The sequence below is a fragment of the Anolis sagrei genome, chromosome 5 (assembly GCF_037176765.1).
Source record: "Anolis sagrei isolate rAnoSag1 chromosome 5, rAnoSag1.mat, whole genome shotgun sequence".
In the NCBI taxonomy this organism is placed as follows: Eukaryota; Metazoa; Chordata; class Lepidosauria; order Squamata; family Dactyloidae; genus Anolis; species Anolis sagrei.
In genome coordinates this window covers 19,509,709-19,526,316 of record NC_090025.1, presented here as the reverse complement: position 1 = coordinate 19,526,316, position 16,608 = coordinate 19,509,709, and the positions used below count along the sequence as shown (strand labels likewise).

Below are 16,608 nucleotides of genomic sequence, written 5' to 3'. Positions count from 1 at the left end.
CTAACTGAAGGCTATTGTCAATAGTCACACAGGGGCTTACATGCCTTTATGGGTGTGCTGAAATCTCTACGTCATCACAAAGCTTATATGTCAAAGGAGAACCTTAAGCCAATGAATATCTCTCAAACTAACCCACGTAACAGGGCTGTTGTGAAGATACAGTTTAAGAGCAGGGAGAGGGAAAATAATACAACAAAATAAATACAGTCAGCCCTGCACATTTGCGGGTTTGACATTTCCAAATTAGATTAATATGTTCTCTCTAAAAATCTCTAGGTCTTCCAATGTGACTCTATTGTCAGTTTCAGTAGGACTTTGACCATAATGATGTACTGGAGAATTCAGAGAGAACCTAGAGAGAATAATTATTATTTAGGCATTTGGAGGTTCTCCAATATGATTCTAGCTAAAAACAAGGGGGTTTAAATTCGATTTTTTTTTTGCACTTTTATGGTGGATCTATGTTCCTAGTCACTCCAAATGTGATGGGTCTGCTGTCATAAATGCAAAGAAACATAAAGCTTCAGAAATAGTGTCCTTTCCTTACTTTTACCTCCCTTCCCTTTATTGGTGCGCGTGCACACACACACACACACACACACACAAAGACAGTCTTCAACATTTTTAAAAAGTCTAAGACGCCAAAGGCTTCCTTCAAAGCAAGGCAGAGGAAGTTTTGCTCTCTTTCAAGTGGTTTTCCGAAACCCAGCATTTACTTTCAACAGTAGGCTTCAAGCCTCCAGCTCACACGTAATGCTGCTAGAAATGCTTATAAACACAAACAGACACATATAATATGGGCAGCTTCCTTGAGACATCCCGAGAGGCTATTATAACTTAGTACTTACATAAAGACATACAATGGTTCTGTCTACAATGTCAAGAAATAGGGGACTGGAGCAGGAGAAATACCCTTGATGAGATTTATAAGTCTGTTGACAAATGTAAACAACAGGGACTGGAATAACTTGTAACCATGAAGGGGTTTTTTTCCCTTTAAATACGAGTTACAGACAAAAAACAACAGTCTTCCAGTGCTGTCCCAGCTACATAAGAAACCTAAACCATTACTAAGATTATAATATTAATTCTGCAAAATAACTCTGGACTTGAATCTATTTGGGGTAAGAATTTAGGGTCTGAAATCCTGAATGTGGAATGCTCAAAGTTTGGAAGGTGCAACTTAAAAGCAGATATACACTCGACATTTACTGTACATCACTCCAGGCAGAATGCAAGGAATCAATTGTAACATCTCTTCTAATTTTAAAAAAGAGTGCAGAGCTATGTATTTCCTTAAACCAGTGGTTCCCAACCTGTGGTGCATGGACCACCAGTGGTCCACAAGAACTAAAATATGGTCTGTGACCTCACTGTTACAACACCATTGCAACTAGAGTGACTGCTCTTGCAAAACCCTCTTATAGTGCCCAGGCTTATGAAATATGGTTTTCTTTGGGCAAGCAGATCGTGGTTACTGGGTAGCATATGTTCTGTATCAGAAAGTAGAGCTGATGTGGCCTATCCCATGCAATTTTCTGAATTAGCACCCCAAATAACCAAACCAAATCTCAAGTTGTCCAAAAACTGATTTGTAACCCTTTTGGTACTAATGTTGGAGAGTGGTCCCTGGTTAAGTGGTCCCTGGTCAAAGAAAGGTTGGGAACTACTGTCTTATACAGATGTGAAAGAAGGCCTTCAAATTCAGATCTTATGGAACAAAGCCCAAATATGGTTCTTTGTATCCACAGATCCTACATCCACAGACTCAACCACCCACTTAGCCACTTCGAAACTCCTTGGAGAGAAAACGCAGTGTATAAATAAGCACAATAATAATAATAATAATAATAATAATAATAATTCATAGCTTGAAAATATTCAACTTTTTCCCCCAAACAGCAAACTTTGATATTGCCATTATAGAAAGAGGACAGCACTGCAAGAATCATTTTTGGGGGGACAATCCAGAGTTTCCATGACCAGATGACACAAACAAGCAGGTTTGGCTCAGATGCCTACAGACAATTCTAGAAAATCCTGAGTCTTGGGGATGGAGGGACCTCCAGACTTTTAAACTCTGCTATGGAGTCAGACATACACCAAAGAGTACCATCATCTAAAGCAGGAATGGCAACTATGAGCCTCCAGATATGAATAAACTGCAGTTCCCATAAATCTAAGCCACTGGTTGGATTTCTATAGTCCGGGCTTCTCCAACCTGATGTTCTCCAGACTGAGCTACCATTCCATCATCCACAATCAAGCTATCCTCATCTATTTAGGGTAGAGGTTTATAATCCTGAGTTATGAGAGCCTTCCCAACTGCAAGATGCTCAGATGGTCCTACCAACAAAGAGCTTTCCTGGTGAGGAGTCTTTCCTTGTGGATGGTCACTCTTTCATGTGATTTGTGCCTTTAAATTAGGAGTTCATAACCCAGTAGCTGTATGAAACCTCCTCTCATTGGCTTCAGATCACTGTCATGTGAACCAGAGTAAAAACAAAAAACAAAAACTTCAACCTAAAGTATTTCAAACAAATGGTCAATAGATCCAACAGCAAGCAACATGTTATACAGTCACAAGAACAGCAACTCCTAAATAGACCCTCTCCTCTTCCTCAAACCTTTCAATGTTTGTATGTATTTGCCTCTATAACCTCAAAGATCGAAACATAAAATTATCTAACTATTTTGAGGATTTGGCCAGAGGTTAATGAGCCACCTCTAGTGGAGAAATCACTATTCAGCTTTCTCAAGCTGACTTTCAAAATAATGACAGGACAAACCATATGTTACAATAACAAACCAACAAACCCAACTCTAGTTTTACAAAACTAGATTTTATAATTCAGTGGATTATTTTGTGCTCACACTGACATTCAGACTTCATTTTACAAAGCCAATATTGCAATATTACCACACCTATAGATTACTTTTAAGGCCAGTTCAAACATTTCCTTTTAAAATGTGTATGTGAACACCTTCTTTACGCATACACAACAGTTTCAATATCAAGCAATTTTGGGGAAGGTTGCCAATACTTTGCTCCTCTCTGGGTGGATCTGCACTGCCATATAATGCACTCCAGAATTCAGATTAACTACACATCGGCCTTCTCTGCCAAAGAGTGCTGGTGCCTCACCAAACTACAACTTCCAGGATTCCATTGATAGCATTGAGACAGGGCAGTTAAAGTGTTGTCAAACTGCATTCATCCACAGTGTTGATACACCCAGAATGTGTGTCCGGGGGTGCCTTCAATTGCTCTGACAACTTCTGACAAACCCATGTATTTCGTTGAGTTTTCTTAGGCAAGGAATAGTCAGCGGTGGTTTGGCCAGTTCCTTCCTCTGAAATAGAGCCCACAGAACAGCTGAAAGCATTTACAACATACAATTCAATACGATTGTACATTATTTTAATAACTATATTAAGATATCTCAAAATTCTTTTGAACCTGACTAGAGCAATCACAATGGCACTCTCATTATGGAACCCCCAGTGGCACAATGGGTTAAACCCTTGAGCTGGCAGGACTGCTGATGGCTCGAATCCGGGGAGCGGGGTGAGCTCCCATCTGTCAGCTCCAGCTTCTCATGCGGGGAAATGAGAGAAGCCTCCCACAGGATGGTAAAACATTCAGGCATCCCCTGGGAAACGTCCTTGCAAACGGTCAATTCCTTCACACCAGAAGCAACCTGCAATTTCTCAAGTCGCTTCTGACACAAAAAACCAAAACTCTCATGATAAAACTGGTACAAAACAAAGGTTGCTTTGCACGATCCCATGCATTTAGAAAGCTGAAATGACCACCCAAAGGTCAGCATGGCTCTGATGTGCATGCTTTCCCCATCAATGTATATACACTTGAAGTAGTTTACAGCAGGAATAAAATAAATCTGCTCTATTCCATTTTGGAGGGCTATAGACATGTAATATGTCCAAAAAAAATCCTAAGTGGACAGTGCATATTATTACAGGATAAAGGTTTTCCCCTGACATTAAATCCAGTCGTGTCCGACTGGGGGTTGGTGCTCATCTCTATTTCTAAGCCAAAGAACCGGTGTTATTCATAGACACCTCCAAGGTCATGTGGCCGGCGTGACTGCATGGAGCATCGTTACCTTCCTGCTGGAGAAGTACCTATTGATGTACTCACATTTGCATGTTTTCGAACTGCTAGGTTGGCAGAAGCTGGGGCTAACAGCGGGAGCTCACGCTACTCCTCAGATTCGAACCTGTGACCTTTGGGGCTCCTTGAATATTGTTACGCCCACATAGAAATAGGAAACAGCAGTTGGTAGATTTGAATTTAGAACTGCTCATAATCCCAAGAAAATATAAAAGTTACATGAGAAAAAAAGCTTTGGCATAGGTCTTTCAACTCTTGACAAAACTTTGTCACCAGCCTATGCATATTTTCATGCATCAAGCCAGTGTACAGTTCCTGATGAAAATATACTGCAGCACCCATCATCCCTCCAACTCCATTACTACACAACCTTCTGTGTCATCCTGCCAAAATTGTTACTCTCCTCAAGCAAAGGCTTGTTGAAACCCTTTCTCTCTTTGCTGCCTTTGCTATCTTGTCATCTGATGACTTTGAAGAGCAATCAGGGCACATCTACACTGTAGGATTAATGCAGAATTCTAGTTACCAAGCCTCAATGCTAGGGAATCCTGGGATTTGTAGTTGGGTCTGGCACCAGCACTCTTTAGCAGAGAAGGCTACAGACCTTGTCAAACTACAACTCCCAGTATCTTTATGGCAGTTCCAAAACTTGTTTTGAAGCACCATCTGGGCTGGATATTCTCTTCAAGGCACAAAACAACAGAAGAGTATTTTTGCAAATTGCAAGTTGTTTTAATCCGATTTATATATTTAAAAAAATAGACACTCACCTCCGTCCAGACCTGGCAAATTCCCATCGGGAGACAAGACGACTTAGGGGGGAAAGCAAGCTGCTTTTGCCAAGGTTTTGCTGACTTGCTTCCCCCCCCTTTAAACCTGTTGCTGCTGCAGCTCCTGCTGCAATCCCTTTGCACTGGGAAAAGAATAGGGGCAGGATTAGGTTGGAAGAGGATTGGCTGATCGACAAGCACTGGCCCCGCCTCCTCGGCCATCGACCCGCCCCCTGAAGCAGATTATTCCTCCCTCCCTCTCCTTCTGTAGAGCAGCCAGGAAAACAAGTTGTTCCCTATGTTGAGACTCAATGACTCTCCATTGTAGAAGTAATGCAGTTTGACACCACTTTAGCTACCCTGGCTCAATGCTATGGGATCCTGGGAGTTGTCTGCAAGGAAAGCTAAAGAATTTGTCAGACTACAAGTCCTATGATTCCATAGCATTGAGCCCTGACAGTTACACTGGTGTCCAACTATTCATTCTACAGTGTAGATTTTTTTTTCCGTGTCAGAAGAGACTTGAGAAACTGCAAGTGGCTTCTGGTGTGAGAGAATTGGCCGTTTGCCAATTCTCTCACATCAGAAGAGACTTGCAAATGTTTTATCATCCTGTGGGAGGCTTCTCTCATTTTATCATCCTGTGGGAAGCTTCTCTCATGTCCTAGCATGGGAAGCTGGAGCTGACAGATGGTAGCTCATCCTGTCTCACAGATTCAAACTTCTGACCTTCAGTTTAGCAGTTCAGCTGGCACAAAGGTTTAACCCATTCTCTCACAACAGGAGCGGTTACTCCTGACACAACAAAAAAAATGCCACAGTTGGACTAGATGGATTTCTTCTGGTCAGCAGTCCAGCTGGCACAAGGGTTTAACCCATTGCACCACCGCAGTTTGGCTAGATGGCTTTCTTCAGGTCAGCAGTTCAGCTGGCACAAGGGTTTAACCCATTGCACCACCGCGGTTGGACTAGATGGCTTTCTTCAGGTCAGCAGTTCAGCTGGCACAAGGGTTTAATCCATTGCACCACCACAGTTGGACTAGAAGGCTTTCTTTAAGTCAGCGATTCAGCTGGCACAAGGGTTTAACCCATTGCACCACCGCAGTTGGACTAGATGGCTTTCTTCAGGCCAGCAGTTCAGCTGGCACAAGGGTCTAACCCATTGCACCACCACGGTTGGACTAGATGGCTTTCTTCAGGTCGGCAGTCCAGCTGGAACAAGGGTTTAACCCATTGCACCACTGCAGTTGGACTAGATGGCTTTCTGCAGGTCAGCAGTCCGGCTGGCACAAAGGTTTAACCCATTGCACCATCTATGGACAATGCTGGCTCTTTGGCGTAAAAATGGAGATGAGCACACCCTCGCAGAGTCAGGTACAACTAGACTTAATGTCAACGGGAAACCTTTAGCTTAAACTTTAAGTAACAAGATTTGAAAAAAAAAATCTGTTCCTGGTTTGAAAGTATTATTTCCTGTTTGCTTGTGCAGTACTTACTTTGAAAGTAATTGTTATACTCCAGAAACATCATTTTTGTGGCTGCCACAAACTATGTTGAATTAGATGACTCTGAGATGTTCATTGAAAAACCATAGCAAAATGTGCTGCAAAGTTTTTGCAGTTTAATAAACGTTTTCCATGTTTCTATGATAGAATCAAATAGGGAATGAGATTTATAACTCGGGAACAAAAATTGTGTTACATAGTGTTGTTGTTATATCTCATTTTCCTCTCCTAAAGGAGACTCAAAGCATAGTCACAGGCAACAACTAGATGGGGCTTCAAGCAGAGTTGGTCCTAAAATAAAAAACTTTTCAAAGTTTTATAACTGGCATTCTTACCTGCTGGCATTTTATTAACTGGAGATCCAGATCAATTGGAGATACAGATTATATGATTTAAAATACCAGAAATATTTAAATCAATAAAACCGTTATTATATAGAAGGACTTCAATATCATTTGTTCCATACAAGGGTTAATTTTATTTATGTTCTTTTACCTTTATTTTATTAGCACTGCCTGAATATCAAGCAAAAGGTGGGTGCTAGAAACAATATCATACGAAAGCTGACTGGCACAACCTGGGGATCACAACCAGACACAGTGAAGACATCGGCCCTTGCGCTTTGCTACTCTGCCGCTGAGTACGTATGCCCAGTGTGGAACGCATCTCACCACTCTAAAACAGTGGATGTGGCTCTTAGTGGGACGTGCCGCATCATCACAGGATGTCTATGCCCCACACCACTGGAGAAATTATACTGTTTAGCTGGTATTGCACCACCTGACATCCACCAGGAAGTAGCAGCCAATAATGAAAGGACCAAGGCAGTGACATCTCTGACCCATCCCCTGTTTCGATATCAGCCAGCATGCCAATGCCTTAAATCAAGAAATAGTTTTCTAAGATCTACAGAGATACTCACAGGAACACCTCAGCAAGCGAGAGTCCAAAAGTGGCAGGCAAAACCCAAAAACTCAATCAGTGGCTGAGACCAGATGAGAAATTTTCTCTTGGGCACACAGAAGAATGGGTGACTTGGAAGGCACTGAACAGACTGTACTCTGGTACCACAAGAGGCAGAGCCAACCTTAAGACATGGGGCCACAAAGTGGAGTCTACGACATGAGAATGTGGAGAAGAGCAAACTGCAGACCACCTATTACAGTGGTTCTCAACCTTCCTAATGTCAAGGCCCCTTAATGCAGTTCCTCATGTTGTGGTGACACCCAACCATAACATTATTTTTGTTGATACTTCATAACTGTAATTTTGCTACTGTTATGAATTGTAATGTAAATATCTGATGCACAGGATGTATTTTCGTTCACTGGACCAAATTTGGCATAAATACCCAATACACCCAAGTTTGAATACTGGTGGGGTGGGGATGGGTGGTTGATTTTATCATTGGGGAGTTTTAGTTGCTGGAATTTATAGTTAACCTAAAATCAAAGAGCATTCTGAACTCCACCAACAACGGAAGTGAACCAAACTTGACACACAGAAGTCCCATGAGCAACAGAAAATACTGGGAAGGGTTTGGTGGGCATTGATCTTGAGTTTTGGAGTTGCAATTCACCTACATCCAGAAAGCACTGTGGACTCAAAAAGTGATGGAGCTGGACCAAACTTGGCACCAATACTCAGTATGCGCAAATATAAATACTAGTGGAGTTTGGGGAAAATAGACTTGACATTTGGGAGTTGTAGTCGCTGGGATTTATAGTTCACCTACAATCAAAGAGCATTCTGAAAGCCATCATTGATAGAATTGGGCCAAACTTCCCACACAGAACCCCTATGACCAACAGAAAATACGGTGTTTTCTGATGGTGTTTGGTGACCCCTCTGACACTCCCTTGTGACCCCCCAGGGGTCCCGACCCCCAGGTTGAGTAATGCTGACCTATTACAATGCAGTCTGAGCCCTGCCACATGCACAATGAGGGACCTTTTTATAGCAAAACCAGACACACTCCAAGTGGCTAACTACTGGTCAAAGGACATTTAGTCCAATGCCAAGTTTTTATATTTTGTTTTTGTTTTATAAATATACTAGCCCTCCCCTGCTATGCGTTGCTGTGGCCCAGTATCTGTATATGTGTTTTTTGTGTGTATATATTTGCATATATGTGTATATATGTGGTTTGGCATATGCATTGTAATGTATATTTTATTTTTGGGCTTTTTCTGTCTCTTCCGCTGTGTTTTTCAGTGTTTTTATGAGTGATGGTCACTTGTTAGCCTGATAGGTGTATTGTGTCCAAATTTGGTGTGAATTCACCCAGTGGTTTTTGAGTCATGTTAGTCCCATCTACCCATGCACTATGCTACTCTGCTGCTGAGTATGAATGCCCAGTGTGGAGCACATCTCACCACACTAAAAAAGTGGATGTGGCTCTTAATGAGACATGCCACATTATCACGGGGTGTCTGCGCCCTACACCACTGGAGAAATTACACTGCTTAGCCGGTATTGCACCACCTGACATCTGCCAGGAAGTAGCAGCCAATAGTGAAAGGACCAAGGCAGTGATATCTCCAGCTCATCCCTTGTTTGGGTATCAGCCAGCACATCAACGACTTAAATCAGGAAATAGTTTTCTAAGATCTACAGAGACACTCGCTGGAACACCTCAGCAAGCGAGAGCAGGCTCAAACCCAGAACCTCAATCAATGGCTGATACCAAATGAGAGACTCCCTCCTGGGCACACAGAAAACTGGGCGACTGGGAAGGCGCTGAACAGACTGTGCTCTGGCACCACAAGATGCAGAGCTAATCTTAAGAAATGGGGCTACAAAGTGGAATCCTCGACATGCGAGTGTGGAGAAGAGCAAACTACAGACCACCTGCTGCAATGCAACCTGAGCCCTGCCACATGCACAAGGGAGGACCTCCTTGCGGCAACACCAGAGGCACTCCAAGTGGCCAGATACTGGTCAAAGAACATTTAATCAACTAACAAACTTGCAAACTTTGTGTTTTGTCTGTTTATTTGTTTTTGTTAAGAATGCAATACAAATGTCTGGTTGCTCCTGACACGATAAATAAATAAATAACCTCATGGAAGCTTCCAGGTCTAACATGGAAGAATGTTGTGAGGAGTTTTTCATACCTAGGGAAGATGTGAGAGGGGACCATCTGTTGGTCAGGGCCGAGCTTTTACAACCGTATCACTCTACTAACCTTGATAGAGAGGGAAAAAAATACTTTAATCTGTTTTCCACCTAAAAGGTGCTGAGCGCAGGCAAGAGAGATTAGGATTCTTGTCTCCTTCTGCACAAACTCCCACTTTTTGTTAAAAAACAAAAACAAAAAACAAAACCAGGCTTTTCTTTTATCAGCACCACTTCGGAAATGTTGCAAATTTCACAGGAGAGCCAGGGAGAGGGAAAGATAAGACGAACACAATAATCACAGCAGGAAATGAGATTATAAGAATGTGGTGTCTTATACAAGAGGGTGTAAGGTAGAAAACAAGTAGCCTCAAACACAAAGCCTTCTGGTGATGATGGGAATAGCAATCCAACATACTTGGAAATCTTTAGGATGAGGAATATATTTCTAAACCAGTATTTTTTAACCTGGTGGTCAGGACCCGGGGGGGGGGGAGGTGAGGGGGCATCAGAGGGGTCGCCAAAGACCATCAGAAAACACAGTATTTTATGTTGGTCATGGGGGTTCTGTGTGGGAAGTTTGGCCCACTTCTATCTTTGGTGGGGTTCAGAATGCTCTTTAATTGTAGGTGAACTATAAATCCCAGCAACTACAACTCCCAATGTCAAGTCTATTTTCCCCAAACTCTACCCGGCATATTGAGTATTTGTGTCAAGTTTGGTCCAGAACCCTCATTGTTTGAGTCCACAGTGCTCTCTGGATGTAGGTGAATTACAACTCAAAAACTCAAGGTCAGTGCCCACCAAACCTTTCCAGTATTTTCGGTTGGTCATGGGAGTTTTGTGTGCCAAGTTTGGTTCAATTCCATTGTTGGCGTAGTTCAGAATGTTCTTTGCTTGTAGGTTAACTATAAATCCCAGCAACTACAACTCCAAAATGGCAAAATCAATCCCCCACCCCACCCCAGCAATATTTAAATTTGGGCGAATCAGGTATTTGTGACAAATTTGGACAAGTGAATGAAAATACATCCTGCATATCAGATATTTACATTACGATTCACAAGAGTAGCAAAATTACAGTTATGTAGTAGCAAAGAAAATAATTTTATGGGTGTGGGTCACCACAACATGAGGAACTGTATAAAGGAGTCATGGCATTAAGAAGATTGAGAACCACTCTTTAAATCTTTGCATACATGACTGTAAAAGGTGCGGAAACCGAGGGGCTTTGTATTGAACATTTTCAATATCACATTGCTTTTCAATCACACAATTGAGATGATTTGCCATTCTAAATCCTGTGATCATTCTTCCGCACTTCTTCTGCTGTTCCTTAATGTATTGTCAAAGGATTTCATGGCCGGAATCACTGGGTTGTTATAGGTTTTTTGGGCTATATGGCCGTGTTCTAGAAGCATTCTCTCCTGATGTTTCACTTGCATCTATGGCAGGCATCCTCAGAGGTTGTGAGGTCTGTTGGAAACTTGGAAAATTGGGTTTATATATCTGTAGAATTCCAAGGTGGGAGAAAGAACTCTTGTCTGTCATTCACACCTAGCTCCAACAGACAAGGCTTCTTTCAGATGAGGGCCATGTATCAAAATGTGAGGGGAAGTCATAGGGAGGAGGGAGCAAGCTTGTTTTCTGCTGCCCTGGAGACTAGGACCCGGAATAATGGCTTCAAACTACAAGAAAGGGTATTCCACATGAACATTTGGAAGAACTTCTTGTGAGAGCTGTTCAGCAGTGGAACTCTCTGCCTCGGAGTGCGGTGGAGGCTCCTTCTTTGGAGGTTTTTTAAACAGAAGCTGGATGGCTATCTGTTGGGGTGCTTTGAATGTCATTTTCTTACTTCTTGGCAAGAGGTTGGACTGGATGACCCATGAAGCCTCTTCCAACTCTATGATTCTATTATTTATATAGAAAGATAGATGTATTTTAGATAGATTGGTGATAGATAGATATCAATAGATATTGTATAAATATTTAAAATACTTTATAAACTGACCAAATATTCAGTTGCTCTTCTATCAAATATATGCAATCCAAAGTAAGAAACAGTAGTAAGGAGACCAGGATTTGAACCTCTGCTTGGCTGTGGAAGCCCACTGGGTGATCTTGGGCATATTGCATTCTTTCAGCCCCAGAAAAAATAATAAAAAACCAAAAGAACAAAGGCAAGCCTCCTCTAAACTAATCTTGCCAAGAAAACATCATAATAAGTTCCCGTTAGGGTTTGGATAAGTTGAAAACAATGTGAATGCATGCAGTAACAACAATGAGAAAGGTCCATAAGAAATCTGTTACTGAGGGAAAGTAGAAAGCCAAAGTCGTCCATAAATTAGAGGCTAGACACATTTTGATAAATGGTCTTCCTCTGTGGACACTAAAGAGTTCTTGCTGTATTCCAGGTTTTCTTTCAGACTGAGTCTAACACATCCCTATAAAATCCTTATAGTGTAAAAGAACATGTCTCTTCTTCATAGCTCACAAAAATGCCCCATTCTTCACTTGGTTCCATGCATCATCTTTTTAAAGTTTAATTCCCCAAAGTTGTACTGGTAGCTTTAAATAGCCCCATCTCCAATACAAGGTTACCTGCAAGGCATGAAGAACATTGTTTTCAGATAAGGCTGGAGTAAATCTAACCAAATAAGGTATTTTACCTACAGCACATCCTGAAATTGATAAGGAAATGATTGTTGGCAGTGGATGATTGGCCTGATAGTGTTCCCTTTGTTTTGTTGTTGCATACCTTCAAGGTGTTTCTGAGGGCCTCTCCAGACAGGGCCTTTGTTACGGGAACTCCCACAATAAAGGAGGGGCTGTCCAGACAACGTTCTGGACAGTCCCACATTAATTAGCTACAAACCAGTAAAACCCTGGTTTGTAGAGAATTAATTTGATACTGCATTTATTCCGCACCTTTTTAGAAGGCACAGGATAAATGCACTATTTTCAGTGTCTGGACTACAGTCCAGGTACCATTCCCATAGTTTAATGGGTTAAATAAGCCTGGTAAACTGTGGGAATACCCACCCCCTCCCCTCAAGCCCCTGGACCCCTTAGAAAACTAAGAAAAATGTACGTAGCCTGTATTAGATGCCCCGGCAGACTCTCCCGGTCATAGAAATAACATGCCAGGAGAACGGGGGGGGGGGGGGGGGGGGCATCATTTCTACATGCCGGGAGAGTCCGTCGGAGCTTTTAATGGTACATGACCCTCATCTGAAAGAAGCTAGGTACATTTTTCTTAATTTTCTAAGGAATCTGGGGCTTGAGGGGAGGGGGGATAGGGACCCCCAGGAGGGTCAGCAGGGGGTGTCAAAGGGGTTGCCAAAGACCATCAGAAAACACAGTATTTTCTGTTGGTCATGGGGATCCTGTGTGGGAAGTTTGGCCCAACTCTATTGTTGGTGGGGTTCAGAATGCTCTTTGATTGTAGGTGAACTATAAATCACAGCAACTACAACTTCCAAAGGTCACGGTCTATTTCCCCCAAACTCCACGAGTGTTCACATTTGGGCATATTGAGTATTTGTGCCAAATTTGGTCCAGATACATCATGGTTTGAGTTTACAGTGCTCTCTGGATGTAGGTGAACTACAGTTCCCAATCTCAAGGTCAATGCCCACCAGACCCTTCCAGTATTTTCTGTTGGTCATGGGAGTTCTTCGTGCCAAGTTTGGTTCAATTCCATGGTCAGTGGAGTTCAGAATGCTCTTTGATTGTAGGTTAACTATAAATCCCAGCAACTACAACTCACAAATGACAAAATCAATGTCTCCCAACCCCACCAGTATTCAGATCTGAGTATACCAGGTATTTGTGCCAAATTTGGCCCAGTGAATGAAAATATATCAGATATTTACATTACGATTCATAACAGTAACAAAATTACATAAAGTAGCAATGAAAATAATTTTATGGTTGGTGGTCACTGCAACCTAAAAAACTGTATTAAGGGGTCGCAGCATTAGGAAGATTGAGAACCACTGGTATAAACAGATCAATAATTTTGGAAAGACATCAGAAAATAACATGTTCCATACTTATAGCATCACTTTTAATATAGAAATAACATTTGTAACATTCACAGTAATTGTGCAGTACATAACTATGCATGTATGTATGTAGACGCTAATACAATACTAAGATGATGATGATGATGATGATGATGATGATGATATCTCCAGAACTTCTGATTCGTTAATGTGCATTCAGAATCTTAAAAGGACAATAATTGTTGGTTGTCTCACAAGCAATCTTCTCTTCTCAAGAAAGGAGATATTTTTTTCCATCTCCCAGGAAACTGACAGGAAAGGGCACTGAAATGTTTAATTTTCATTGTTGTATTTTCCACCAAGGACAGGGAAAATTTCTCAGTTTCTATAATTAAATCAGGCACAGCCTCCTTCAAGAGGGAGGTTATTGACAGACTCACAGTACCCCAAAAGTTTTCAGAAGTACTGTAGATAATAAAAGGAGGAAATAAAAGGAGAGAGCCATCACATGACTCAGGACCATGAACCACTATTAGCATCATACTAGAGTCAACATTAGGAGATTGCTTTGCAATATTTGATCTAATAAAGAGATATCTACCCAGCCAATAAACTTTGATGACCTCCACATCACTATGATGATACAATGTTATGGGATGAGAATCTGACCATGTACACCACCCTGAGTTTCTTGGAGAAAGCTGAATAAAAATGTAATAACTGAGTACACCTTGAAGATCCATAATTTCATCAGTGGCAATGGTATCTTCACCAAAGCAAACTGCAGCTATTGCACATATTTTTTGTTATTGAGATTGCTTGATCACTTGGTGATTAATGTTTTGCCGACAAGACACTCTTCATTAAGTAGACTGGTGCTTGGGTGCAGACATGAAGTCTGCTAGTAAGGCTCTACTCAAAGTCTTATCAGCTTGAGTAGAGTCTACTAGAGTAATTAGCACTGTCTTTAAAAACCCAGGGTCACTTCAAGTCATCACAAGGTGGTAGAGAAGGACTTTGAGGTCTCTAGTGCAGTGGTTCTCAACCTGGGGTTCCCAGATGTTTTTGCCTACAACTCCCAGAAATCCCAGCCAGTTGACCAGCTGTTAGGATTTCTGGGAGTTGAAGGCCAAAAGCATCTGGGGACCCTAGGTTGAGAATCACTGCTCTAGAGCAGTGGTTCTCAACCTGGGGTCCCCAGGTGTTTTTGGCCTACAACTCCCAGAAATCTCAGCCAGTTTATCAGCTGTTAGGATTTCTGGGAGAGGGGCAATGATCCATTCAACACCTGGGCAATACTGAGCATATGCTGGATATATCTAACAACCAGTTTAATAATTTCCACAGACATCTCTTTTTTAGCTTCAAGTATAAATTGAGGGCCTTAGGCTTATCATATGTCATTGACGACTTGAAGACACACAATGCAGCAACAACAAATAAACCTGAAGACATGAAGGAAGACAATTCTATATAGCTGCTTCCCAGTTTTACCTCCTGCTTTTCATTTTCTTTTTTATGCAGAGCCTGCTAGGAGGAGTTGCTGAAAGCAGCAATATTTGGGGAAGTGTCAACAGGAGAACGCATAATTGAATCATGTGTGCTTGCCCTGCTCAGCAAAGTTCCGCAAATATGTCTTCTCTCAGGAATTTTTGCCTTCCTTTCCAGCTGGGATGAGGCGCCACTTTGGACAGCAGTATTCCTTTTGCTGGAACAACACCGAAAACAAAACAAATCCAGTCCTTGGCTTGCTTAAAGTCCTGGCTGGCAGAACTGGAACCAATGCATATGTTGAACATTGTGTTCCTTTAGGTTGACAGTCTCTTCCCAAATTCATCCCTCACAAACCCAATGAAGGAGTGTTGGGTGGCTGGACATAACTGGCTACCTTTGGAAAGATGGTTCCAAGATACACTGTTTACTTACACATGCATAACTATAAAGGTGCATCTATACAGTAGAATTAATGCAGCTTGACATCACTTCAATTGCTGTGGCTCAATGCTATGGAATCCTGGGGGTTGGAGTTTTGGTGAGGCAACTATACTATTTGACAAAAAAGACTAAAGACCCTGTACAATGACAACTTCCGTAATACAAAGTCTCCTTCTTCCTGCACCAACATGAATGATCAGGCTCCCTTCCCTTTTCTTGTCTGGACTGTGGGATTAAATAACATGAACTATCACGTGCCAGAAAAGCAGAAATATAAATCCTATTAAATATTCCACCAAGTGGTTCCCAAAACCAGTTTCCTTACATAGATTTATAGTAGGTCCCTGGAATTTGGCTTTTCTGTGGATACCAAAATTTGTGGATGCTCAAATCCTGTTATATACAGTGGCATAGTATGATGGTGTCCCTTATGTAAAATGGCAAGGCCGAGCTTTAAAAATTGGGGGAAAAATCAAGCTATGGATGATTGTATCCATGGATGAAGAATCTGTGAATGCAGAAGCTGACTGAATACATTACATTTATACTATATGTTTGTATAACTATAACGCATCTAAAAGATACATGAAGTCCCTTCAACGTTTAGTGTTGTTTTTCTTATTTGTGAAGTTGGCTGTTTAGGCCGAAAGCCACTAGATGGGAGTCTGCACCATTACTTTTGGGATAAATGTTGTTTACATTCTAGATTTAGCAACAAGGACAGGACAAAACAGCTCTCTCCTGCATAATCTTTAGAATTGTTTCTCTCTCTCCAAGGTAGGTAACTCCCCATAAACTGTGAAGTTAGCTGTTATAGGAAGCAGTAAGAGACCAGAGCTTTAAAACAAAAACAAACCCAAAACGCTCTATCAATATGTCAAGGCCTGAAAGGGTCACATTCCTGGAGACTGAAATGCATTTCAAAGACTCAAAGGCACAGATTTTGGAAACATTTCAGTTGGATTTATAAATATGCTCAACTGTGACCTTTGAATTTTGTAACCTACTCATGGATTGATGCAACTAGTTTACCTGTTGTATCTACCAGACATGGCTCTTGTAAGGAAAGGTTGATAGCTGAGATTATGATTTTTGTTTGTGTCAGGAGTGACTTGAGAAACTGCAAGTTGCTTCTGGTG

At 41.6% G+C, this 16,608-nt stretch overlaps 1 protein-coding gene across 4 annotated transcripts in view; it reads right to left on the bottom strand.

Annotated features, from left to right (window-relative positions):
* The window catches only part of AFF1 (ALF transcription elongation factor 1), a 182,109-nt gene extending 177,073 nt beyond the window's left edge, over positions 1 to 5,036 (bottom strand). For all 4 annotated transcript variants that reach the window (XM_060779266.2, XM_060779267.2, XM_060779271.2 and 1 more), the window contains exon 1: positions 4,906 to 5,036. The gene's annotated coding sequence lies outside the window, so the exon portion shown is untranslated. The remainder of the gene's footprint in view (positions 1 to 4,905) is intronic.
* Positions 5,037 to 16,608: the final 11,572 nt, after the last annotated feature.